At 40.6% G+C, this 26,388-nt stretch overlaps 1 protein-coding gene across 1 annotated transcript in view; it reads right to left on the minus strand.

The window, feature by feature from the left end:
- The window catches only part of LOC128703478 (uncharacterized), a 398,312-nt gene that overhangs the window by 364,881 nt on the left and 7,043 nt on the right, over window positions 1–26,388 (minus strand). Inside the window, exon 2 of the mRNA XM_070102084.1 lies at window positions 3,233–3,446. The gene's annotated coding sequence lies outside the window, so the exon portion shown is untranslated. The remainder of the gene's footprint in view (window positions 1–3,232; window positions 3,447–26,388) is intronic.

Raw genomic sequence — 26,388 nt, forward strand, 5'->3', positions numbered from 1 at the left:
TTACTGCTTGTGATATTACTGCTTGTGATAATACTGCTTGTGATATTACTGCTTGTGATATTACTGCTTGTGATATTACTGCTTGTGATATTACTTACTTGTGATATTACTTCCGCGGCCCTGGGTAGTCCATGTGATATTTTTTACCTATTTATTGCTATAAATGGTGTATTATTATAATTATGGGGGAGCGCTAAAAAATAGGATTATACAGTGCCAGTGGATGGGGGGATGGAAGGTATTCAGGCTCAATTCAGGGAACCGAAGCACAGATCCAATTCCCTAGATCAAGAGCCCCTCACCAGCGTCAAGGAATCTCCCTTGAGGAGTATAAACAGTATAAAATATCGACAGATCTGTGTGTAACTTGATAAAACTGTGTGGGCGAAACAGTCAGTAAAAAACAGCATTATACTATATTTGTGTGTATTTTTTCCCCTCCCATTCACTGCTTGATTCTAGTCTCATTTTATCTCAACTAAAATCAATTTCAAACATTTCTTTTATCCAGAAAAAAAATTTTGTTCTCAGAGGGTTTTAGTTTACACTTTTCTACTTATAAATTCTCCAATTCATGTTTATTTTTACTCGTCTTACTTAAAGATCATTTCCTTAAATTATGATAAGAATTAGCTCTTAGGAACCGAACTTAAGCAAAACAATATAGATAATCTCCATTTGATTATTTATTTATGTCTGAGCCGATTATCAAACAAGACCGGAAATATATCCCATGAATAACGGAACTATATTTGACCTAAATAATACTTCACCATATTTTTTTTGGAGGTCTAGAGAGAGTTAGGATTCCTAAGCTCCATTTTATTTGGTTATGTAATTAGATCTAATGAATTTCTTAATACTGATCCTATTATGAAATATGTGGATCTGAATGGCTTACTTTAGGCATAAACGAAGAAAACATACGAAGGACAAACTTTTGTTGGTACATTTTGCTTCTTGTGAAGCTTCAGTAAGTCATGATACACAAGCCTCTACACAGAGTGAAACGTAATCCCGTGAAAAGCTTCTTCTATAACGTGTATTTTCTTCACATTATCAAATTTGAATTGATTCTATGTGAATACGTCTTGAGTTTTACAATGGTATCAGGTAGTGTGTGTAACTCTCTTCAGGTAAACATTTCAGTGCTGAGGGGAGATGTGAGGAGCCAAAGTTGTGAGTCAGAATTTTTTCAGAGCTTTCAAAACACATCAAAGTTTTTCTGATTCATTGGTGGAGACAAAAATATAAAATAGTGACAGTAATTTCGCAGTAGAATGGAGTTCTATATTTTTCCATTAGGAAGTTGATTGGGTCTGATTGTAGCCAACGAGGTCTGTACATTGCACGTAATAATATGGAGGTCAAAGAATAGATATCATAATTTCTTTTTACACGTTAGCAGGAATTACTAATTCACTGAACAGGACAGGTATCGATATACAAAAAAAAATTGCTACTTTGCATACTTGCGCCATCACCCTGTCAGTCACGTCGCCTCCAACAGATGCAGACACCAACTTTCCTAAAGTTCCCCTGAGTCCTGTCGTCCAAGATTTTTACCCGAATATCAAAAATGTTATATAAATGAGTGCTCACGAAATTATGCGTGAGTTTGGTATTAGTAGTCGTTTGAGCCGCTTGTGGCTATGTGGATACAGAATAGTGGTTGTCCTTGTGAAAGATATTTAGCATATTAGAACGTAGTCTTGTAAGCTTGTATGTAATTAACAGTGACTCCTCTACACTCCTTCGATAAACAGCAGAGTAAATGTACTCTTAAACTTTCCAGCAGCACCACTGTACCCTTCACGAACCTTCCAGTGGCACCAATGCACCCTCCACACTCCTCCAAAACACGCACACTAATCTGCTCTCCACACGCCTCTTGCATCTTCTGTTTCAAAATTTTTCCTTTAAATTGCTCTAATTATACTCTGGATGTTTATGTGCTGCGAGTTTGCACCCTCGTACGCCACGGTGAGTATTTACAGCCACACTTTTGCTGCTGAAGATTCTCCACGATCACAGACAAGGTGCCACGTAAAGCTGGTGCTTTTTCAGCCTTCATTGTACGAGCAAGACTGAGAGCGAGAGAGACTGAGAACGAGCGAGAGAGAGAGAGAGAGTAAGGGATATTAAATAACTTTAATATGAAAGGTCTCAGGAAGGCTCTCTACACGGCTGTGTAGGTTACTGTAAAAATTATCAACGAATTATGTGAAAGCTTATTTTTATCATGTTATGCTAAAATATGATTTTTTCCTCTCCATTGCTTTCCTACTCTTCCCTTTGCCATCTTTCAATATATATATATATATATATATATATATATATATATATATATATATATATATATATATATATATATATATATATATATATATATATATATATATATATATATATATATATAATATATATATAATATATATATATATATATATAATATATATATTATATATATATAATATATATATATTATATATATATATTATATATATATTATATATATATATATTATATATTTATATATATGTCGTGCCGAATAAGCAGAACTTGCTATCTTGGCTTAAATAGCAACGTTCATCTTGCCATATAGGACAAGTGAAAATTTGTGTATGCAATAATTTCGCCAAAATCATTCTGAACCTAACGAGAAAAATATATTTAATTGTGTTTGTTTAGTACTAAATTATTGTAAACGTATTTAAAATATATTTAGTTGGGTTAGGCTAAAATAAATTGTTCTTGTTATAATAAGGTTAGGTAAGTTTTCTAAGATTCTTTTGGTGCAAAATTAAAAACTTTTACATTAACATTAATGAAAAATATATATCTTTAAACGTATAAGAGACAATTTCAGAAAGGGCTTGATTTTAAATGAGTTCTTGCTAATTGACCAGTTTTACATATTCGGCACGACATATATATATATATATATATATATATATATATATATATATATATATATATATATATATATATATATATATATATATATATATATATATATGCACGCACGCGCGCGCGCACACACACACACACATACGAATGTTTTACGCAATTTCCTTTCCCTCCTTCGCTTTTCCTTGAAACTTACCAACAACAGTGCTCCAAGTCACATATCAACTTTGATACGCGATGTTTGAGCTGTTTTGTTTCAAGTATTCAACATGCAGAACAAATGAGCGAGAAACGAAACAATCTAAGTTTAAAGTTGACTTACCTGACTAGAAGTGGGTGGTTGATATTACTGCCAAGATATCAGTGCCTGCAGCACATCCTCTACAGTCCACAAACGCTCTTGTCTAAATTCAATGCCCACGTGGAGAAATGCGTATCTCGGAAGAAAAGCTAGTTGCCAGTGCTTTGAGGATCGTCAGTCACCAGCTGCAGACTACATCTGCCTGATTTCTCCAGTTGTAGGCTATATTTTTCCCCTGAGAAAAGAGATGATGATGATCACTAGATATCAGTACGTAACTTCTGAGATTGATAGCAGGATGAAAGGGGGAGATTTAGCATTCACTGGTGACGTGAAGTATCTGATTGTCTAATTTGACTCAGTAGGCAGTAAGAAGAATCACTTGCCTATGACATCCGTTTCCTAAGCTTAGCGCTTCCCCATTAGCGTCTAAGGAGTGAGAAGTTATCAGGTTAGATTCAAGAAAGAGGAGAACAGCATCATTTCCTCATGTCACAAGCCCCTAACTTGCTGATCGTGACAAGCAAGTCAGTCATGAAAGTTAATGCAGTAAAGTCCACCTACTTATACTTGCATACGAGCAGTGGCTGCAAAACCCCGTAAAGTTTTCTCAGCGCTTGAGTATACATCACTCTTGAACTGCAACTCCTAAATCCTATCTCAGATGTTTAGAAAAGATTGAGCATTGGGTAAGTCAACTTACATCAAGCCTTGGGAACGGGAAACTGGTGGGATCAGTAAATTCGAGGGATCGATAAGCTTGTGGGATGTATAAGCTCCTGTGATCGGTAACTTCCTGGACTCAGTAATCTCCTCCATGTTACGAAACTTGTTTCTGACTGTAAAGTTTGTCCACCACCAAACTCCATTATTTTACTTTCAAAAGCGTATTCACTGTTTTGTATAAATAGTTCAGATAATGCATTTATGCGCCACCTGTAAGCAGCTTTCAGTACCATTTGATATAAATTAAAATATTATAAATTAAAATGCAGTTATTAATACTCAATCAAGGAGAAGATTTAAACTCATCGACAAAAAACAATATTTAGAAAAATTACCTTTCTCAGTTTTCTATATACCAGCACTTCTTACATTTCTACTTTACCTCTCCTTCCTTTCCTCCTTTCATCCATCTACTTTATCCCTCATTCCTCTCTCTCCTTCCCCATCCTCTCCTCCCTCACCTCTCCCTCTTCTATGTTTATTCTCTCAAAGAAACAGTCACCTCACTCCTCAGCACAGGTGAGGCACCTCAGGTAAACAATAGTTTTAAACACTTTACACAGGTGTTCAATGACAGATAAACGTAAATTGTTTTAAACACTTTACACAGGTGTTCAATGACAGATAAACGTAAACAATAGTTTTAAACACTTTACACAGGTGTTCAATGACAGATAAACGTAAATTGTTTTAAACACTTTACACAGGTGTTCAATGACAGATAAACGTAAATTGTTTTAAACACTTTACACAGGTGTTCAATGACAGATAAACGTAAACAATAGTTTTAAACACTTTACACAGGTGTTCAATGACAGATAAACGTAAACAATAGTTTTAAACACTTTACACAGGTGTTCAATGACAGATAAACGTAAATTGTTTTAAACACTTTACACAGGTGTTCAATGACAGATAAACGTAAACAATAGTTTTAAACACTTTACACAGGTGTTCAATGACAGATAAACGTAAACAATAGTTTTAAACACTTTACACAGGTGTTCAATGACAGATAAACGTAAATTGTTTTAAACACTTTACACAGGTGTTCAATGACAGATAAACGTAAACAATTTAAATTTTGATCAATTTTAAGAGTTTGAAAATCTCGAACACCAATTATATCGAACTCAAAAATATTATATGTCAACAATATTAAAAATATTACTCACGGCTGAACAATATTATATTAAGGCATTAGTAATAATATATATTTTTTGTTGAGTAATATTTTTACGCCTGATTTAGTAATGTTACATTTCTGCTTCAGAAATTTTATTTCCTTGCTTGGGAAATACTGAATCCCTGGATCAGTATTAAGATGTCCCTAATATTGCCTCGGTAATATAATATTATATACATCAGCAATTAATATCCCTGTCTTAGTAATACGAAATTCTTGTATCATTACTGTAATATTCTTAGCTCAGTAATGTAATATTGCTACCTTAATAAAATAATATTCCTACCTAATAAAATATCACTGCATCAGTAATAAATGGATGAGCCTGTCGTATATATTATAAACATTGTAATATATACACAGAATATATACATTGTCATTTAAGGCATAATGAGTTAGATATACAAGTGTAACATTAACATGTACAATAATAAATATAACGAATTCATAGTAATTTCAAAATTATTAATTATACTTTATGTATAATACATCACGAAGGCTGTAATATAATATCTGAATAATTAATTCAAGTATTTGAGAAATATGTAATTTAGGGCAAGTAATTTATATGATTAGTTGTGATCAATCAAATTAAGCACATAGTATATCTCTGTGTATATATACACCTAGTTACTGAAAAATATACCCCGAATAATATCTGTGTATATATATCTTTTGCTGTCTATACACCTGGTGGTGTATATACAATATATATATATATATATATATATATATATATATATATATATATATATATATATATATATATATATATATATATATATATATTTACATTGTCTCTACATCCACAGCAGGACTCGAACCTGCAAACTTTGTATCAGAGTAACCAGTACTTTACCACGGAGCTAGACCCCAGATAAGTATGGGCACCTAGTCGGAACTAGACGATGTTTACCCATATCCCCGGGGCACCAACCTCATTTTGAAAGTTATTTCATCAAATCCTACCACATGCAGTCGACAGCGAAATCGTCTAGTTCCGACTAGGCGCCCATACTTATCTGAGGTCTAGCTCCGTGGTAATGTATTAGTTACTCTCATACAGAATTTGCAGGTTCGAGTCCTACTGTGGACGTAGAGACAATATTTGTAAATAATTTCGCCTGTTTGCGAATTGTTAAGCATGTATATACATATATATATTATAATTACCTATACACATGGAGTATACACTTTGAGGGGTCGACTCCATTACAGAAATATATTTTTGACTAACAGTGTACAGGTTAATAGCATCTTAAATGATAAGCTCATTATTAAACCAAGGTTATGACAGTCATTTCTCACAAGCTAATAGCTTTAATTTCCTTGTAACAGTATTAATAAAAAAGCAATTAATACACTTTTTTACTCAATTAATTTTAAGCGTTAAAACCATAGGAAGAAATGGGAAGTCTTAAGGCCCAGTCCAAGGAAGCTAACGATAGCACCAATCTCTTGAATCAAGAGCCCTTCATTTGCATCAAGGCACAGCCCTTAAATTGAAATTTGTGATTAAAACACTAGGAAAAATATCTGGGAATTAATGCAGTAATATCCTCTAATATATTGTTTTGCCGTGTATAGTTAATAATGTTGCAGATATTGCTGATATAATGATCATGAAGATTGTTGATATAATGATCATGGTCAGTGCAATATTCATTATGGCCATGAAGCTGAGATTTATATGTTAATTGGATTTATATTTTCATGTAGATTTTTTATTTAATATCCAGAAATGTTTTGTATCTGAGCTAATGAAGGCAGTGCCAGGACATAGTGCCTGGCTAGGACATAGTGCCTGGCCAGGACATGGTGCCTATCTAGGACATGGTGCCTATCTAGGACATGGTGCCTATCTAGGACATGGTGCCTGGCCAGGATATATTACCTGGAGAAGATATAGTACCTGGCCAGAATATAGTTAGTGGGCAAGATATAGTACATCGTTCTCTGGGAAGTATAACTGGCTCTAGTATACTAGATACTGTTGTTTCTAGCATACAACTATGCGAGGGGGGGGATGGGAGACAATCAGCTTTGATTCAAGAATGTGAAAGGTAGCTCCAATTCCTTGGATAAAGAGCCCTGCCTAGTATGGGCCAGCAGGCCTCCTGCAGTGTTCCTCCTTTCTTATGTTCTTATGTTCTTATGTAATCAAAGCACTTCCTTTCAAGGTTCAGCACTCTGTAACAACCTCAAACATAATGCACTGAAGTGGGTTAGGGTAGGTAACGTTCGTCAGGAAACAGGACAAGTGTTTCCTGAAGGGGGTCTTCGATGATGACCCACCGTTAGAGCTTTTGGTCATCTGACCGTGGCCTTCCGCTGGCTTACCAGTCCACCCTTTTAAAAAATTATGTCTTTAAGTAGATCTGACTGAAGTGATAATCATCTTGCTAGCAGTAGTTGCTGCCTCACCACGACACATACGACCTTCTCACCACGACAACACGACGAGCTGACCAAATGCAAACCACCAGACCACTTCTACAACTCTACCAGCTGCAACACCCATCCTATGGTCACTCATGAAATTTCTCACCAAATTTTCATAACACCGGTCTACTGCCTCATGAAAATTAAACAAGAAAAAATCCCCCAAGAAGCGTTTAATAGAATAGTTTTTTCGATCCTCCCTTTTTTTTCCTGGTGGTTTAACTTCTCAACGACTTGAAAGGTGAACAGAGAAGTTTCTTCGCGACTTTACTCTCTTAATGAAGTCCCTAACTTCTTACTGTTCGACACTAAGCACAAGAACCAGCTGTCTGTGTTACACAGTCACCAGCTGTGTTATACAGTCACCAGCTGTCTGTGTGTTATACAGTCACCAGCTGTCTGTGTTATACAGTCACCAGCTGTCTGTGTTATACAGTCACCAGCTGTCTGTGTTATACAGTCACCAGCTGTCTGTGTTATACAGTCACCAGCTGTCTGTGTTATACAGTCACCAGCTGTCTGTGTTATACAGTCACCAGCTGTGTTATACAGTCACCAGCTGTGTTATACAGTCACCAGCTGTGTTATACAGTCACCAGCTGTCTGTGTTATACAGTCACCAGCTGTCTGTGTTATACAGTCACCAGCTCTCTGTGTTATACAGTCACCAGCTCTGTGTTATACAGTCACCAGCTGTCTGTGTTATACAGTCACCAGCTGTCTGTGTTATACAGTCACCAGCTGTCTGTGTGTTATACAGTCACCAGCTGTCTGTGTGTTATACAGTCACCAGCTGTCTGTGTGTTATACAGTCACCAGCTGTCTGTGTGTTATACAGTCACCAGCTGTCTGTGTGTTATACAGTCACCAGCTGTGTTATACAGTCACCAGCTGTGTTATACAGTCACCAGCTGTGTTATACAGTCACCAGTCACCAGCTGTGTTATGCAGTCACCAGCTGTCTGTGTGATATACAGTCACCAGCTGTGTGTTATACAGTCACCAGCTGTCTGTGTGTTATACAGTCACCAGCTGTCTGTGTTATACAGTCACCAGCTGTCTGTGTTATACAGTCACCAGCTGTGTTATACAGTCACCAGCTGTGTTATACAGTCACCAGCTGTGTTATACAGTCACCAGCTGTGTTATACAGTCACCAGCTGTGTTATACAGTCACCAGCTGTGTTATACAGTCACCAGCTGTCTGTGTTATACAGTCACCAGCTGTCTGTGTGTTATACAGTCACCAGCTGTCTGTGTGTTATACAGTCACCAGCTGTCTGTGTGTTATACAGTCACCAGCTGTCTGTGTGTTATACAGTCACCAGCTGTCTGTGTGTTATACAGTCACCAGCTGTCTGTGTGTTATACAGTCACCAGCTGTCTGTGTGTTATACAGTCACCAGCTGTGTGTTATACAGTCACCAGCTGTCTGTGTGTTATACAGTCACCAGCTGTGTTATACAGTCACCAGCTGTGTTATACAGTCACCAGCTGTGTTATACAGTCACCAGTCACCAGCTGTGTTATACAGTCACCAGCTGTCTGTGTGATATACAGTCACCAGCTGTGTGTTATACAGTCACCAGCTGTCTGTGTGTTATACAGTCACCAGCTGTGTTATACAGTCACCAGCTGTGTTATACAGTCACCAGCTGTGTTATACAGTCACCAGCTGTCTGTGTGTTATACAGTCACCAGCTGTCTGTGTGTTATACAGTCACCAGCTGTCTGTGTGTTATGCAGTCACCAGCTGTCTGTGTGTTATACAGTCACCAGCTGTCTGTGTGTTATACAGTCACCAGCTGTCTGTGTGTTATACAGTCACCAGCTGTCTGTGTGTTATACAGTCACCAGCTGTCTGTGTGTTATACAGTCACCAGCTGTCTGTGTGTTATACAGTCACTAGCTGTGTGTTATACAGTCACCAGCTGTCTGTGTGTTATACAGTCACCAGCTGTGTTATACAGTCACCAGCTGTGTTATACAGTCACCAACTGTGTTATACAGTCACCAGCTGTGTTATACAGTCACCAGCTGTCTGTGTGATATACAGTCACCAGCTGTGTGTGTTATACAGTCACCAGCTGTGTTATACAGTCACCACCTGTGTTATACAGTCACCAGTCACCAGCTGTGTTATACAGTCACCAGCTGTGTTATACAGTCACCAGTCACCAGCTGTGTTATACAGTCACCAGCTGTCTGTGTGATATACAGTCACCAGCTGTGTGTGTTATACAGTCACCAGCTGTCTGTGTGTTATACAGTCACCAGCTGTCTGTGTGTTATTCAGTCACCAGCTGTCTGTGTGTTATTCAGTCACCAGCTGTGTGTTATTCAGTCACCAGCTGCATTATTATTCAGTCACCAGCTGTCTGTGTGTTATACAGTCACCAGCTGTGTGTTATTCAGTCACCAGCTGCATTATTATTCAGTCACCAGCTGCATTATTATTCAGTCACCAGCTGCATTATTATTCAGTCACCAGCTGCATTATTATTCAGTCACCAGCTGCATTATTATTCAGTCACCAGCTGCATTATTATAATTATTATTTTACATTATTATTACTACCACCACTACTAGTCACTACAACCACCACTACCACAACCACCACTACCACCACCACAACCACTAGAACCACTACTACAACCACCACCACTACCGCCACCACAACCACTACTACAACCACCACCACTACCGCCACCACCACCACCACTACTACTACTACTACTACTACTACAACCACCACCACCACAACCACCACCGGTGGTGCGTGAGGCTGGCGGTGCTCGTGCTGCTCCTCCATTAGTTTTTAATTGCAGGAACGACACGAAGGAGCTTTTATCTATAAGACTGTAAGAAAAACAATACTGGATAAGGTGTGAGAGGGGCGAGAGGTATAACAATTGTGAGAGGTGAGTAGGATGAGTGGTGTGAGAGGTGAGTGGGATGAGTGGTGTGAGAGGTGAGTGGGATGAGTGGTGTGAGAGGTGAGTGGGATGAGTGGTGTGAGAGGTGAGTGGGATGAGTGGTGTGAGAGGTGAGTGGGATGAGTGGTGTGAGAGGTGAGTGGGATGAGTGGTGTGAGAGGTGAGTGGGATGAGTGGTGTGAGAGGTGAGTGGGATGAGTGGTGTGAGAGGTGAGTGGGATGAGTGGTGTGAGAGGTGAGTGGGATGAGTGGTGTGAGAGGTGAGTGGGATGAGTGGTGTGAGAGGTGAGTGGTATCAGTGGAGTGAGATGCGGAACAGGTGTGAGAGGCGTGAGAGGTGTACGTGTGGAGAGAATGATAAAGAGGTGAGAGAGAGAGAGAGAGAGAGAGAGAGAGAGTGATCGATGCTTCTCTCTAAAAATATACAGAATGGTGTATATGTGTATTTATATACATGTAAATGTGTTTGTACTATTATGCATGCATTTGTGAATACTAACAAATGTTTATTTGTGTATATTTATGTATACTAACATAGATGTGTATTTGTACATACTTGTCTGTATACGTGTTTGTGAATGCTGTATTTACCTGCCTGTGTTTTCCTAGCTGTGCTTTCTGTACCTTGACAGCCTGTACCTCGACGGCCTGTACCTCGACGGCCTATTCCTCGACGGCCTATTCCTCGACGGCCTATTCCTCGACGGCCTATTCCTCGACGGCCTGTACCTCGACGGCCTGTACCTCGATAGCTTGTGCCTTGACAGCCTGTACCTCGACAGCCTGTTCCATGACAGTCTGCTCCTCGATAGCCTGTACCCTGACAGCCTATATTTTGACAACCCGTACCTCGACAGCATGTACCTGTCAGCATGAACCTCGACAGCATGTGCCTGTCAGCATGAACCTCGACAGCATGTGCCTGTCAGCATGAACCTCGACAGCATGTGCCTGTCAGCATGAACCTCGACAGCATGTGCCTGTCAGCATGAACCTCGACAGCATGTGCCTGTCAGCATGAACCTCGACAGCATGTGCCTGTCAGCATGAACCTTGAGAGCATGAACCTTGACAGCATGAACTTTGACAGCATGTGCCTGTCAGCATGAACCTTGACAGCATGAACCTTGACAGCATGTGCCTGTCAGCATGAGCCTTGACAGCATGTGCCTGTCAGCATGAACCTCGACAGCATGTGCCTGTCAGCATGAACCTCGACAGCATGTGCCTGTCAGCATGAACCTCGAAAGTATGTGCCTGTCAGCATGAACCTCGAAAGCATGTGCCTGTCAGCATGAACCTCGACAGCATGTGCCTGTCAGCATGAACCTTGACAGCATGTGCCTGTCAGCATGAACCTCGACAGCATGTGCCTGTCAGCATGAACCTCGACAGCATGTGCCTGTCAGCATGAACCTCGAAAGTATGTGCCTGTCAGCATGAACCTCGACAGCATGTGCCTGTCAGCATGAACCTCGACAGCATGTGCCTGTCAGCATGAACCTTGACAGCATGAACCTTGACAGCATGTGCCTGTCAGCATGAACCTTGACAGCATGTGCCTGTCAGCATGAACCTTGACAGCATGTGCCTGTCAGCATGAGCCTTGACAGCATGTGCCTGTCGGCATTAACCTCGACAGCATGTACCTGTCAGCATGAACCTCGACAGCATGTGCCTGTCAGCATGAACCTTGACAGCATGTGCCTGTCAGCATGAACCTTGACAGCATGAACCTTGACAGCATGTACCTGTCAGCATGAACCTTGACAGCATGTGCCTGTCAGCATGAACCTTGACAGCATGTGCCTGTCAGCATGAACCTCGACAGCATGTACCTGTCAGCATGAACCTTGACAGCATGTGCCTGTCAGCATGAACCTTGTCAGCATGAACCTCGACAGCATGTGCCTGCCAGCATGAACCTCGACAGCATGTACCTGCCAGTATGAACCTCGACAGCATGCACCTGTCAGCATGAACCTCGACATCATGTACCTGTCAGCATGAACCTCGACAGCATGCACCTGTCAGCATGAACCTCGACAGCATGTGCCTGTCAGCATGAACCTCGACAGCATGTACCTGTCAGCATGAACCTCGACAGCATGTACCTGTCAGCATGAACCTCGACAGCATGTACCTGCCAGTATGAACCTCGACAGCATGCATCTTGACTGCCTAAATATTTAACAGGTCATGACTACAGTTACAGTCTCAGTGCAGTGTTTACTGCAGCTTGCGTCTGTGTCCTCATAGTTAAGAGTCAGTTTCGCTTCATCTCAGAAAGTTAATTAAGATGAAGATTATTTTTCACCACGTCTTAATTATCTCAGTCAACTCTTTCTTTAAGATGTTTACATCTTCCTGCTTACTGACACTCTTGCTTCTTAATTATTTTAGTTGATATTGTTAACGAGTCCTCGCTCACTGAGTATTTTGATCTAATTGGCAGAACATACTAGTGTGTGTGTGTGTGTGTGTGTGTGTGTGTGTGTGTGTGTGTGTGTGTGTGTGTACTCACCTATTTGTACTCACCTATTTGTGGTTGCAGGGGTCGATTCACAGCTCCTGTCCCCGCCTCTTTGCTGATTGCTACTAGGTCCTCTCTCTCCCTGCCCCATGAGCTCTATAATATCTCGCCTTAAAACTATGTATGGTTCCCGCCTCCACTACTTCACTTTCTAGGCTATTCCACGGCCTGACTACTCTATGACTGAAGAAATACTTCCTAACATCCCTTTGATTCATCTGAGTCTTCAACTTCCAATTGTGACCTCTTGTGTCTGTGTCCCTTCTCTGGAACATCCCGTCTTTGTCCACCTTGTCTATTCCGCGCAATATTTTATATGTCGTTATCATGTCTCCCCTGACCCTCCTGTCCTCCAGTGTCGTCAGGCCGATTTCCCTCAACTTTTCTTCGTAGGACAATCCCCGTAGCTCTGGGACTAGTCTTGTTGCAAACCTTTACACTTTCTCTAATTTCTTGACGTGCTTGACTAGGTGTGGATTCCAAACTGGTGCTGCATACTCCAGTATGGGCCTGACGCAAATGGTGTACAGAGTCTTAAACGAATCCTTACTGAGGTATCGGAACGCTATCCGTAGGTTTGCCAGGCGCCCGTATGCTGCAGCAGTTATCTGATTGATGTGCGCCTCAGGAGATATGCTCGGTGTTATACTCACCCCCAGATCTTTTTCCTTGAGTGAGGTTTGCAGTCTTTGGCCATCTAAACTATACTGTGTCTGCGGTCTTCTTTGCCCTTCCCCAATCTTCATGACTTTGCATTTGGCAGGGTTAAATTCAAGGAGCCAGTTGCTGGACCAGGCTTGTAGCCTGTCCAGGTCTCTTTGTAGTCCTGCCTGATCCTCATCCGATTTGATTCTTCTCATTAACTTCGCATCATCTGCAAACAAGGACACTTCTGAGTCTATCCCTTCCGTTATGTCGTTCACATATACCAAGAACAGCACAGGTCCTAGGACTGACCCCTGTGGAACTCCGCTTGTCACAGGCGCCCACTCTGACACCTCGTCGCGTACCATGACTCGTTGTTGCCTCCCTGTCAGATATTCTCTGATCCATTGCAGTGCCTTTCCATTTATGTGTGCCTGATCCTCTAGCTTTTGCAGTAACCTCTTGTGAGGAACTGTGTCGAAGGCCTTCTTGCAGTCCAAAAAATATGCAGTCGATCCACCCCTCTCTCTCTTGTCTTACTTCTGTTACCTCTGTTACCTTGTCATAAAACTCTAGTAGGTTTGTGACACAGGATTTTCCTTCCCTGAAACCGTGCTGGTTGTCAATTATACACTTGTTTCATTCCAGGTGCCCCACCACTCTCCTCCTGATGATCTTCTCCATGACCTTGCATACTATACACGTTAGTGATACAGGTCTGTAGTTTAGTGCCTCATGTCTGTCTCCCTTTTTAAAAATTGGGACTACATTTGCCATTTCCCATACCTCAGGGAGTTGCCCAGTTTCAAATGATGTGTTGAAGATCTTTGTTAATGGCTCACACAATATCTCTGCTCCCTCTTTAAGGACCCATGGAGAGATGTTGTCTGTTCCCACCGCCTTTGAGGTGTCAAGTTCGCATAGTAACTTCTTCACCTCCTCCTTGGTTATATGTACCTCATCCAGCACTTGCTGGTGTGCCCCCCTGTTCTGATTACCTGGAGTCCTACTGGTTTCCACTGTAAATACCTCTTTAAATCTTGTGTTGAGCTCCTGACATACCTCTTGGTCGTTTCTTGTGAATTCCCCATCACCCTTCCTCAGTCTGATTACCTGGTCCTTGACTGTTGTTTTCCTCCTGATGTGGCTGTACAACAGTTTCAGGTCAGTCTTTACTTTTGATGCTATGTCATTTTCATATTGTCTCCGAGCCTCCCTTCTTATCTGTGCATATTCGTTTCTGGCTCTTCGGCTGATTTCTTTATTTTCCTGAGTTCTCTGTCTTCTGTACCTTTTCCATTCTCTAGTACACCTAGTTTTTGCCTCCCTATACCTTTGGGTGAACCAAGGACTCGTTCTGTTCTTCCCATTATTTCTGTTTCCCTTGGGAACAAACCTCTCCTCTGCCTCCTTGCATTTTGTTGCTACATAGTCCATCATTTCTTGTACTGGTTTTCCTGTCAGTTCCCTCTCCCACTGAATGTCTTGAAGGAAGTTCCTCATGCCTGAGTAGTTCCCCTTTTGTAGTTTGGTTTTACCCGGCCTATTCCTGCTACTCTCTCCACTTGGAGCTCAACTATGTAGTCGAAGCACAGAACCACATGATCACTAGCACCCAGGGGCCTTGCATACATGATACCCTCGATGTCCGAACTACTCATGGTGAATACAAGGTCCAGCCTTGCTGGTTCATCCTCTCCTCTCTCTCTGGTAGTGTTTCTAACATGTTGATGCATGAGGTTTTCCAGTACCACATCCATCATCTTGGCTCTCCATGTTTCTGGACCCCCATGGGGCTCCAGGTTTTCCCAGTCAATCTCCTTGTGATTGAAATCACCCATAACTAGTAACTTTGCTCCCCCCATGTGTGCTCTCCTGGCCACCTCGGCTATTGTGTCGATCATTGCTCTGTTGCTCTCATCATATTCTTCTCTTGGCCTCCTGCAGTTCTGTGGTGGGTTGTACATTACTGCAATTATCACCTTATGTCCCTCAGACTGGATTGTTCCTACTAAGTAGTCCCTTTCGCCCGTGCCATCCATTCCTTCCATTTTCTCAAAATCCCACTGGTTTTTAATGAGCAGTGCAACTCCTCCTCCCCCTCTCCTCCCTCTGTCTTTCCTGAGGATTTGGTATCCGGATGGAAAGATTGAATCTGTTATTATTCTGGTGAGTTTTGTTTCTGTGAGTGCTATTATGTCTGGGGATGTCTCTTTGATTCTTTCATGCCACTCCTCATACTTGTTTGTTATTCCATCTGCATTTGTATACCACACCAACTTCTTTTCTAAGACTGTGGTCTGGGAGGTATATTGGGGTTGGGGAAGTGGAAGACCTGGTAAGGAACTATGGGTTGTTGCTGTGGGGGTGGAGTTTGTAATGTAGTGGGTTGGGGCATTAGATGTGGCATGGGTGTTTTGATTTAGAGTGTTTGGTTGCACTGGGGTTGACCTGGTTGGGAGGCTTCTATAGGAAGTTGTGAGGGAGGCTGTATTTGATCTTCTTCCTGGGTCTGGGATCTCCTGTCTGTCTTCTCCATCCCCTTTCTTTCCTCCTTTCGCCTTTGTACCATCTCTCTCAGTTTCTGCCTTTCTTCTTGTGTTCTGTCGCGGTCGAGATACACCTTCCTGTATGCCGGCATGTCCCTTAATCGTGCTTTCTCCTGCAGGATCCTGTTCCGAGTCGCTTCTGCCTTGAAGGTCACTTTCACTGGCCGGGTTCTTTTTTTTACAAACCCCCCTATTCTCCGAAAATTTTCCAGCTGGGTCATGTCGTCTTCTCCTATTGCTTTCATGATGCTTTCAATTGCTTTTTTTCCCCTTGTTTTCTTGCTTCATATGTTTCCCCTTCAACTTCCTGGAGCCCATACACAAAGACTGACCTCCCCCTTTCATTCTCCCACTGCATATCCCTGTGTATCCCCTCATTTAATTTGGTTTCCTCCACGGCGGCTTTCCTTTCTTCAGTTTCACTTGCTAATGTACTTGGGCTCAGTGGCCTGTCATTTTCCCTTCTCGGCTTTCCTTGGGCTCTGTTGTCTGTTAGGGCCTCCACATAAAGCTTAGCTCTTTCATTTACTACAGTCTCCTCTGATAGAGCTTCCCCATGCAGTTGTGCCCCTTCTTTCCCTACAGTCCCCTTATTTGTGGCTGAGGTAACAGTCTCTGTTGTCAATCCCAAAATGTTCTTTAGTTCTTTAGGCTGTTTCAGATTTTTCAGTTCCTCTTCTAAACTCTGTATCCTAGCCTCTGCTGCTTTTATATGCACCTCCCACTTCCTGCTTTCCATATCTATCCTCTCTTCCATTCTCATGCTAAGTTCTTCTAGTTTCTTTTCCCATTCATGATCCCTTTTTACGAGCTCTGCTGCCCAATCTTCCTTTGCAGCTTCCTCCTCCTGTCCCTTGGTTTTTCTTGCTCTCTGACAACCCATTTTTGTTTTATCCTGATTGCCTCAGAGTGGGAAACCTATTAGTTCTGTATGTTAGGTTAGTAATGTGTATGTCAGCGTGTGGGGGAGAGGTAGTGGAGGAACTGTGGCTATGTGGGAGAGGGGTGGGGAGGGGGAGGGTGAACGGGAGAGGGGAGGGTGAACGAGGGAGGGGAGGGATCAGGGGAAGAAGTGAGATGTCGGTGGTGAGGGGGGGAGTGTATGTGTGAGTCTGATGTGTGTGTGTGTGTGTGTGTGTGTGTGTGTGTGTGTGTGTGTGTGTGTGTGTATGTACTCACCTAGTTGTACTCACCTAGTTGAGGTTACGGGGGTCGAGTCCGAGCTCCTGGCCCCGCCTCTTCACTGATCGCTATGTGTGTATGTGTGTGTGTGTGTATGTGTGTATGTATATATGTGTGTGTGTGTGTTATTATGTGTCGAATTATGTGTGGGTTTATTATGTGTCTAAAAAGTAGGTGGCTTGTGCTTGGAGTGTAATGTGGATTCTCAGTTGTCGCTTTGTCCACAACCTCTTGTGACCTGACTCCCACCCTCCTGAGACTTACGCTCACCTACTTACAATGTTGCCTATGCTTGGCCTGCTTATAGTAAGTTAATCGCCTTGTTCAATGGATTACCAATTGCTATTCTCCAAACAACCACTCATAGGTGATACAGTACTTGTAGTGCAGCTGTAGCCTGTAGATTGTCCACTCGATGTGACGTCCTGGCGAAGATCCACTCGATGTACGTCCTGGCGTAGATCCACCTCAATTTCTTCTCGTTAATAATGTACCCTATTCACTGTATTTCTCTCACTGGTCACACGATTGTTTCACTTTATTATCTTTCTTCTGTGTGTGTGTGTGTGTGTGTGTGTGTGTGTGTGTGTGTGTGTGTGTGTGTGTGTGTGTGTGTGTGTGTGTGTGTGTGTGTGTGTGTGCCTTCTTTCTTCTTCTCCCCCTACCCTAAGACGCCCACAGCCACCAACAATTGCAGCAATTAACAACCTGATCGTCGATAAGTCAAGGTGTGGGAGGTCGTGACCTTTGTGGGAGAGAGAGAGAGAGAGAGAGAGAGAGAGAGAGAGAGAAATAGTAAAAAACCATTAACATTTCTTTTCTTGTTACTTTCTCCTATTCTCACTTGCTCATTTATCTCACCATCTCCATCTTCATCAGATTTTCCCTTTCCCTACTGTGCCTTTCCCTTCCTTCTTCACTCACTCTTTCATCCCTTTCTCTCCTCCATTCCCTCCCTTATCCCCACTTTCTCACTTGCAGACATAATCATCATTTTAAGAATCTCTAATGAGATGCGCAAAAAGTTCAAAGGCTTGAGGCTTCTTTTGGGTTTTAAGACAAAATAAATTACATGAAGTTCGGAGACTGTCGACAACTCTGTCTACGGCAAGTTGATTTGAAGATGAAAGACAGAGATAGACAAAGTTTTTGTTACTTAGCAAAAGTGTAATCAGCAGTGTATTGCTACCCTAGTGTGTATGACAGTTACATAATGGGAACATTGGCTACTCATGTTTCCCTGTCATATTCCATCACACACACAGGAAGGGATATATACATTGTGTGGAAATCTGTCGGCCTGAGCCGGGAGACTTCAGGAGGGTGAAGAATGGAGCCATCTTCGCCCTACTGAAGTCTCCCGCAACTCTTCTGTGGCGTAAGTCTCCCGCAACTCTTCTGTGGCGTAAGTCTCCCGCAACTCTTCTGTGGCGTAAGTCTCCCGCAACTCTTCTGTGGCGTAAGTCTCCCGCAACTTTGTTGTGCATGATAGTGTCTTACTCACATAAGTAAGAGTTTCAGAATTTTGATTACATACATCGAAGTCAAAACAGAACACATTTTCTATTTTTTCCAGACATTAACATACGTATTTATAAAATCATAACTGGACCATTAGTTTTTACAAACGTTCTCTACTAATTTCTCTGCAAAAGTTTACAAATTAGGTTAGGCGTTATAATGTTATCATTAATTTATGATAAACGTTTAGAGTTGTATTGCCAATGGAATAGCAGGCAAAAAAGTTAACAAATTTATTATAAGTATGTTACTTATATGTGTAAAGATAGCTCTGTCTTGTATTGACTACGGGCTGGCTCTTTTTTTAAGTAATTTTGCTATTTTAAATTAGGCATCACAACTCCCTAACATTCTAGATAATTATCATCAACAATGGCTACCCTCGCTGCTACATATCAGATATATAATTTATAAATCACCTCTGATTACAACACATCTTCATTACGATTATCATCCGGCAAGAATAAATAAGCAATTGTTCCTCCCCGATCAATAATAAATCATATTTTCTTTCGGTGTCCAGTGTAATATTTTGAAAAAAAATATCTTACAATCTGGGCGACTGCTTTTAACCCACTAACAATTTTCTGTTTTTCTCGCCGTCTCAAATACAGAGGTCATTATATATTTCCTTCAACACGCCGAAGATTTCTTGACTTTTCTGGCAGTATTCCACCCACTCACTATTTTCTATATTTTTCCAAGGGCCACCAACAATATTGGCCGGATTTTTACAGCCATTCCTAAGGCTGCCTCAGAGGCAGGATGTCTCGACTCTCGCCAATAAGTATCACACACAGAACACTTCCTCAGAGGTCCGAGAGATAGCAAGGAAAGGAAGACGGAAAGGAAAAAGGGAGAAGTGTAGGAGAGAAGAAAAGGGTAAACGTCAAAAGAGAAATAGTGAGAGAGAGAGAGAGAGAGAGAGAGAGAGATGGGAAAAGAAGGTTGAGAGACAAAGACTGATACGCACGGAAAAATAGCCGAGAACGCAATACAAAACAAGAAAAGGGGGGCGCAAAGACAATGTTCGCCAGACTTTATTTCGTTACTGTCTGGGTTTGTGAAGCAAGAGAACTGATCAGTCAGTGTTTATTGTCACTCTTGAATTCCCTCGCAACATGTGTACTCAAATATGCATCAAATTCAATAAAAAAAAAAATTGCTTTACACTATTTTCCACGATTATCCGAGATTATATATAATTATGGTTGTAGGGGTCGCGTCATAGCTCCTGGCCCCGCCTCTTCACTAGTCGCTTCTACGTCCACTCTCCCTGCTCCACGAGCTTTATTATACCTGTGTGTGTGTGTGTGTGTGTGTGTGTTTTAGAGTGGAAACACATTCAAGGACTCAAAAAATTCCTTTTATGTGGGTATTGCATTTCATGGAAGCCTTTCTTCCTGTTGGACGTCTGTTGGGAATGACGAAGAGGATCATCTTATTACAACCGCCAAGACTCTGTAACTGCGTAAGGTCCTCCACTCTCTTCTTGAAGAGAATCATTTTGATTCAGCGGTGGAAGAATGACTATGGGTCATGATTCATGTATATATGTCGTGCCGAGTATGTAAAACTGGTCAATTAGCAAGAACTCTTTTAAAATTAAGTTCTTTCTGAAATTTTCTCTTATACGTTTAAAGATATATTTTTGTCATTAATGTTAATGTAAAACAAATTAATTTTGCACCAAAAGAATCTTAGAAAACTTATCTAACCTTATTATAACAAGAACAATTTATTTTATCCTAACCCAACTAAATATATTTTAGATTTGTTTACAATAATTTAATACTAAACAAACACAGGGAAATATATATTTTTTCGTTAGGTTCAGAATGATTTTGGCGAAATTATTGTATACACAAATTTTCGGTTGTCCTATATGGCAAGATGAGCGTTGCTATTTAAGCCAAGATGGCAAGTTCCGCCTATTCGGCACGACATTATATAATTACTTGCATCATTATTAAACTTTATGGACAATGGTAAATCCGCATGGGGTTGTATAAGCTCGATCCTCCGTCATCGAATCATGAGGAAAATACACTTTCTAACTCCACTCATTAAACTATCTAGCAGGTCAGGTAGTGAGAGAGAAGCGGCTACTCCACTGTCACCTCAGTAATCAGAAAGGCTGGTATATACATAAGCATTAAAGAGGAACACTAATCCTGTCTAGCCGGAGAGGCATATACGCATATATATTAAATGTTAACGAAGCAGGTAGGATGAGAGTCTGAGAGAAGCATAATAAGAGAAGAATGAGGTAAGATGAGCTGGTTAGATCATCATGTCTCAGGATGTAAGTCAGGATGTAAGTCAGGATTAATTTGTTCTCTACGGTCACTGAGCAGCATTATAATTTAAAATGCATTAAACTTGTCTTATCTCTGTGTCTGTCTGTCTCTCTCTCTTTAGGCAACAGTCTTCAACTCTGTACGTTAATAACACACGATATTCTGTTTTAATATTGGCAGAGTTACCGTCATTATGTTTCGTAAGAGAACACAAGTGCAGTTACTATCACTAGTATTACCACTAGGATTACACTTCACTCTAAGCTTATATATACCCTCTGTGTCCATGTATTGTTTGTAACTGCTTGACAAAGCTCCTGGAGAGCGAAACGTTGCCACAATAAAATGTCACATTAGTTGCACGTGTGTCCTTTTACTTAACACACGATATGCTGTTTGTGAGATTTAATTCAGATGTTTCGTCCACTAAAAACTATCAGTTCACTTTGTGTCAGCCCTAATGAGCGAAATGTCACTCACGAAATCGTAATGACACGATTGCAAACAAACCATACCACTGGCGGATTGAACCCGCGGTCAGAGAGTCAAAACTCCAGACCGTCACGTTAGCCACTGGACCAGCTAGCCACAATAAGATTCGTCTAACTAGGTATATTTCTACACCAAAGGAAGGTTAGCATAGGCATTTGTGGTCACAGTGGTGCCTATGCTAACCTTCCTATGGTGTAGAAATATACCTAGTTGGATGAATCTTATTGTGGCTAGCTGGTCCAGTGGCTAACGCGGTCTGGAGTTTTGAGACTCTCTGACCGCGGGTTCAATCCCGCCCGTGGTATGGTTTGAAGCGAAACGTCTTTTCGAAAAAATGTTAATATGTCATAAGCCGTGTATTGTGTGTTAATATAAATGTAGGTAGAGCCTAGCAGTGATGCAGACTTCAGTACGATCGTCACAGGGAAAAAGTATACACTCAGAGGACAAATATTCCTGACTGTACTTGAAAATTAAAGTTGAAATATCAGGTAAAACACCTAGAGAAGCTGTGCAGATACCAATCAACTGAAGAACTGTCGAAATCTTGAAATTTATTGATCCGATCAAGCTTTACACGGAACCTCTGTCACAGTGACTTGTTAAAGCTTTGCTCAGAGTAAAACGTGGACACACTGATAAAGCTTTGCACTCAACGAAAAGTAATCACACTGATTTGATAAAGTTCTAAGATGCAAAGGATTCCAGAGCTATATCACAATAGAGCGCTCTACCCTCCGGTCTTATAAGTACAATTACAAACAAACCCTTTAAAAACCGGTTGAATAAACACTTTGTAAACAACGGATTCAATTAAATACTACAAAAGCCTTCAAATAAATGCAAAAAAATTACCCTCCCCCCTTCCGGGGCTAACTGTGGTGAAAGCGAGGAAATTGAATTCTACAGTGGCTTTGACACTGGTCACTAGAGCCCCAAGGTCACTCCTTTGAGGTCACCTCGATGAATGTTAGAATTACAGATCAGAGTATCTGGCCAATCTATGTTTCTTCAACGCATCATCTTATAGCTGATATGGGTTGTGTTGAACATACGGGTTATAAACGTGAAAAAATGGTAAGAGTTCCCGTAATATTATAAATTTTAAAAGCAATAGTAGTAGTACTAGCAGTAAAATCATAGCATTAATAGTAGTAATAGTAGAAGCTTCGGTATTAGTAGAAGCATTAGGTAAATCATTATCAAAATATAATTATTATTATTAGTAGTAATAGTAGTAACAGTAGCAGTAATAGTAACTGTAGTAGTGTCAAGTCTAAACTATCCTTTCGCCTTTTACATTCCACATCAATACATGTTTTCCCAGGAACGTTTCGCCACACAGTGGCTTCATCAGTCCTATACAAAGCAGGAAAGTATAAGGAGAGGAGTCGATGTGTTCAGTCCATCAGTCTTGTAGAAAGTACAGCACAGGGCCGTAGACGTGGCTTATATACTGTAGTCAGGTGAGGTGAAGCAGGAGGCAGGGGGGAGGGTCATAGTGGTACCATCCACTAGTCTAAGTAGGTCTTCGTCCAAAGATTGGCCCTGTGCTGTACTTTCTACGAGATTGATGGATTGAACACATCGACTCCAGGCTGAGGGACTGATTACCTCAAACTCCTCCTCCCCTTATACCTTCCTGCTTTGTACAAAACTGATGAAGCCACTGTGTGGCGAAACGTTTCTTCAATAAATATTCCCATATGTTGCATAAGTGTCTCAATTCTTCAACTTGTCGATTTTCAAAGCCATTCATCACACACGTTTTTCCAATATACCATTATTTCTGTTCACTGCGCCTGTCATGCAGGGATTATGGCGGCAAGAAGTGAGCGCATAAACCTTTCGTTTCTCAATTTTGACTTCATCTATGTATGAAAAATTCGTCTTAGTTGGACAGTAGCTTAATTTTTCTCAAAAACGAATATCGAAGAAGCCGTAAGTGCTTTTGAAAAACATTTTTTAATATTTTTGCATTCAGCAAAAATTTCTTAAAAAATGGATGTATTTCCAAGTGCTAATCGTTGGTGACAAAAGCCGAGCATTGTTTCACAGGCTGGCAGTGTAATTAAGTAATAACATTTTTTGTCAGAATTCAGTAAAGGTTTCTATCGCCTCACCTGGGACCAATACCATGTCGATGTGACCATTTATCTGAGGGACCCTCCAACACTCAACAATGGTGGAGCGACTGATGGATGAAAGAGAGAGAGAGAGAGTGTGTGTGTGTGTAAATGGGGGTACATGTGTAACTCAAATAACAGTACTTTCAAACCCACGCCAACGCTGTTTGTTAGGGACTGCCTACTCTAATTTTGATTATTAACTATCGTGTATTATCTAGATATCTGAGACAAGGATACTACAGTAGAAGACTGTTTCACATTTCCTTCTGTAACTACCGGCATGAAATTAAGACATGTGCAACATCTGGGTATCTTTATTGTAGACGTTTCGCCATCCAGTGGCTTTATCAATACAAATTCCAGGACATAAGTTGAAAGCAGTAGAACTATGTACAGAAGATGAGGTAATCAGTCTCTCAACCTTGGAGTAGGTGCGAAGAGCACCGTAGTCGTGGAGATTCAGAATCTCGAAGGTTGAGGGACTGATTACCTCATCTTCTGTACATAGATCTACTGTCTTCAACTTATGTCCTGGAATTTGTATTGATAAAGCCACTGGATGGCGAAACGTCTACAATAAAGATACCCAGGTGTTGCACATGTGTCTTAATTTCATCTTGTCGGTATTGTATACCATTCTTGTACAACTACCGGCATGAAACAAGGATAAAAGTAATCATACCGTACTGAAAAAATGGCATGAAATTTAGGAAGGGATGAAAGAGAATGGAATTACAGACGACCTTAACTTCACATAATGGGAAAACAGGAGCAGGTATTGAACAAGTGCCAGTGTGCCGGTGACCACTACTATGACTATCACAGCCACTACAACTGTTAACTTAAGTGGCTCACTGCTTACTATTCGTCCTTAAATAGTTAATGAGCTAACATCAGGAATCCTTTAATAACAGTTTACCCCCCTGTATGGTATCTAATTTTACCATATACTTGTTAAGAACATGTATAACTGGTTTTCAATTAACTGTATTGCCTCCGCATTTACAGGTTCAGTTGGTAGTTTATTCCATTATTCTATAAATCTCTTTGCAAAAAAAAAAAACTTTTACGCTCGTGCTGCACTTCCTAACTCGAAGTTCCATTCCACTGTTTCAAGTTACTGACTAATCAAATCAACATTCCTCATTAACTCTTAACAGGCATTTCGTTTGGTCCACTTCATTTATATTCAGCTCTTTAAGAATTCTATATGATAAAGCTGCTATGTTTATTATTAATTATTTGCCAAAGTCGGATCCTGAAAACAGATCTTGCTGCCTTGGAATATTGGTGTCTTGTTCAGTTGTAAACACAAACGATGGATGAACCTAGTATCGAACCCATGCTCTGTTTGGTTGTCATTCCGTTATCGCTTGTTAAATATCACGTCATTGTTTTAACCTCTTATTCCCTCTGAAGTATCTGAAGAATTCTCCTATGTTGCCTTTGTTGTCGAGTGTCATTCGTCTTTCAAATTCCTGTTCACTATTACTAATTTTCCTCTTGTCTTCTCTTTTTAACCATATGTTGATATGTTGCCAGTATGGTATTCGAAGCTACCTGTCAATTGACATTTGTTATTTATTTTTGCCTGTAATCTAGACACTAGTTGTCTGGCTATCCAATCTGTCGTTACTTTATCATTTTCACTTTTCTTGGCTTATTATCCTTTCCATTCTAAGCATTTTTAGCTTTAAATTTCCACATCACACTTTGTATTCAGCACTTAGATACAGTTTACGTTACTGATGTCTCACCAAATCTTGCTGCTTTCTGGTTGGGAAACACCGTACGAGTTTGGTTTTCAAAACCTATGTGTATTTTGAAGTGGTTGTTAGAGATTAAATAATACTAATAATAATAATAATAAATAATAATAATAATAATAATAATAATAATAATAGTAAAACTACAACAGCAATAATAAAACAGCAGCAATAATAATAATAACCAGCCAGCCAGCAAGTCCTCGTTATCTGAATCCGTGTAAAATTTTCAGAGAACTATAATGGCAGGATGTTCTGGTCGTCCTTTCATAATTAATTTATCATTTTTAAATAAACTTTGGATATTTGTTTAAAACATTAGCTGAGCCACTGGCTGAATCAGTTAGTAAATTAGCAAATAATATGTTATTGTCTGGCATGTTAGTGGCTTAGTTTATGATGACCTTTCCAAGGGAAGTGTGTTCGTACACTGTCCCTTCTTCGTCCATCCTTCCTATCCCCCTGTTACTCTTCCCCGCTCCCTTTCTTTCCTCCTACCCTTTTCTTCTCATAACCCTTTCTTCCTTCACCTTTTATGTATTCTTTACCTCCTTTCGTCCCCCATCTAATAATTACTATTCCTTTCTTCCATTTACTCCTACCTTTCCCTCATCTCCCTGTCCTTACGCTATTCCTTCTGTCCACTCTACATACCTCCTTCCCATTTCACTCCGTCTATGCACACTCCCTCTCTCCATCCCTTTCCTCCCATGCATCCACTCATTCACTCTTCCTTCCCCATCCCATCTATCCTCTCCCTCCATGTCAAA

Source organism: Cherax quadricarinatus, chromosome 80 (genome assembly GCF_038502225.1).
Source record: "Cherax quadricarinatus isolate ZL_2023a chromosome 80, ASM3850222v1, whole genome shotgun sequence".
NCBI lineage: Eukaryota > Metazoa > Arthropoda > Malacostraca > Decapoda > Parastacidae > Cherax > Cherax quadricarinatus.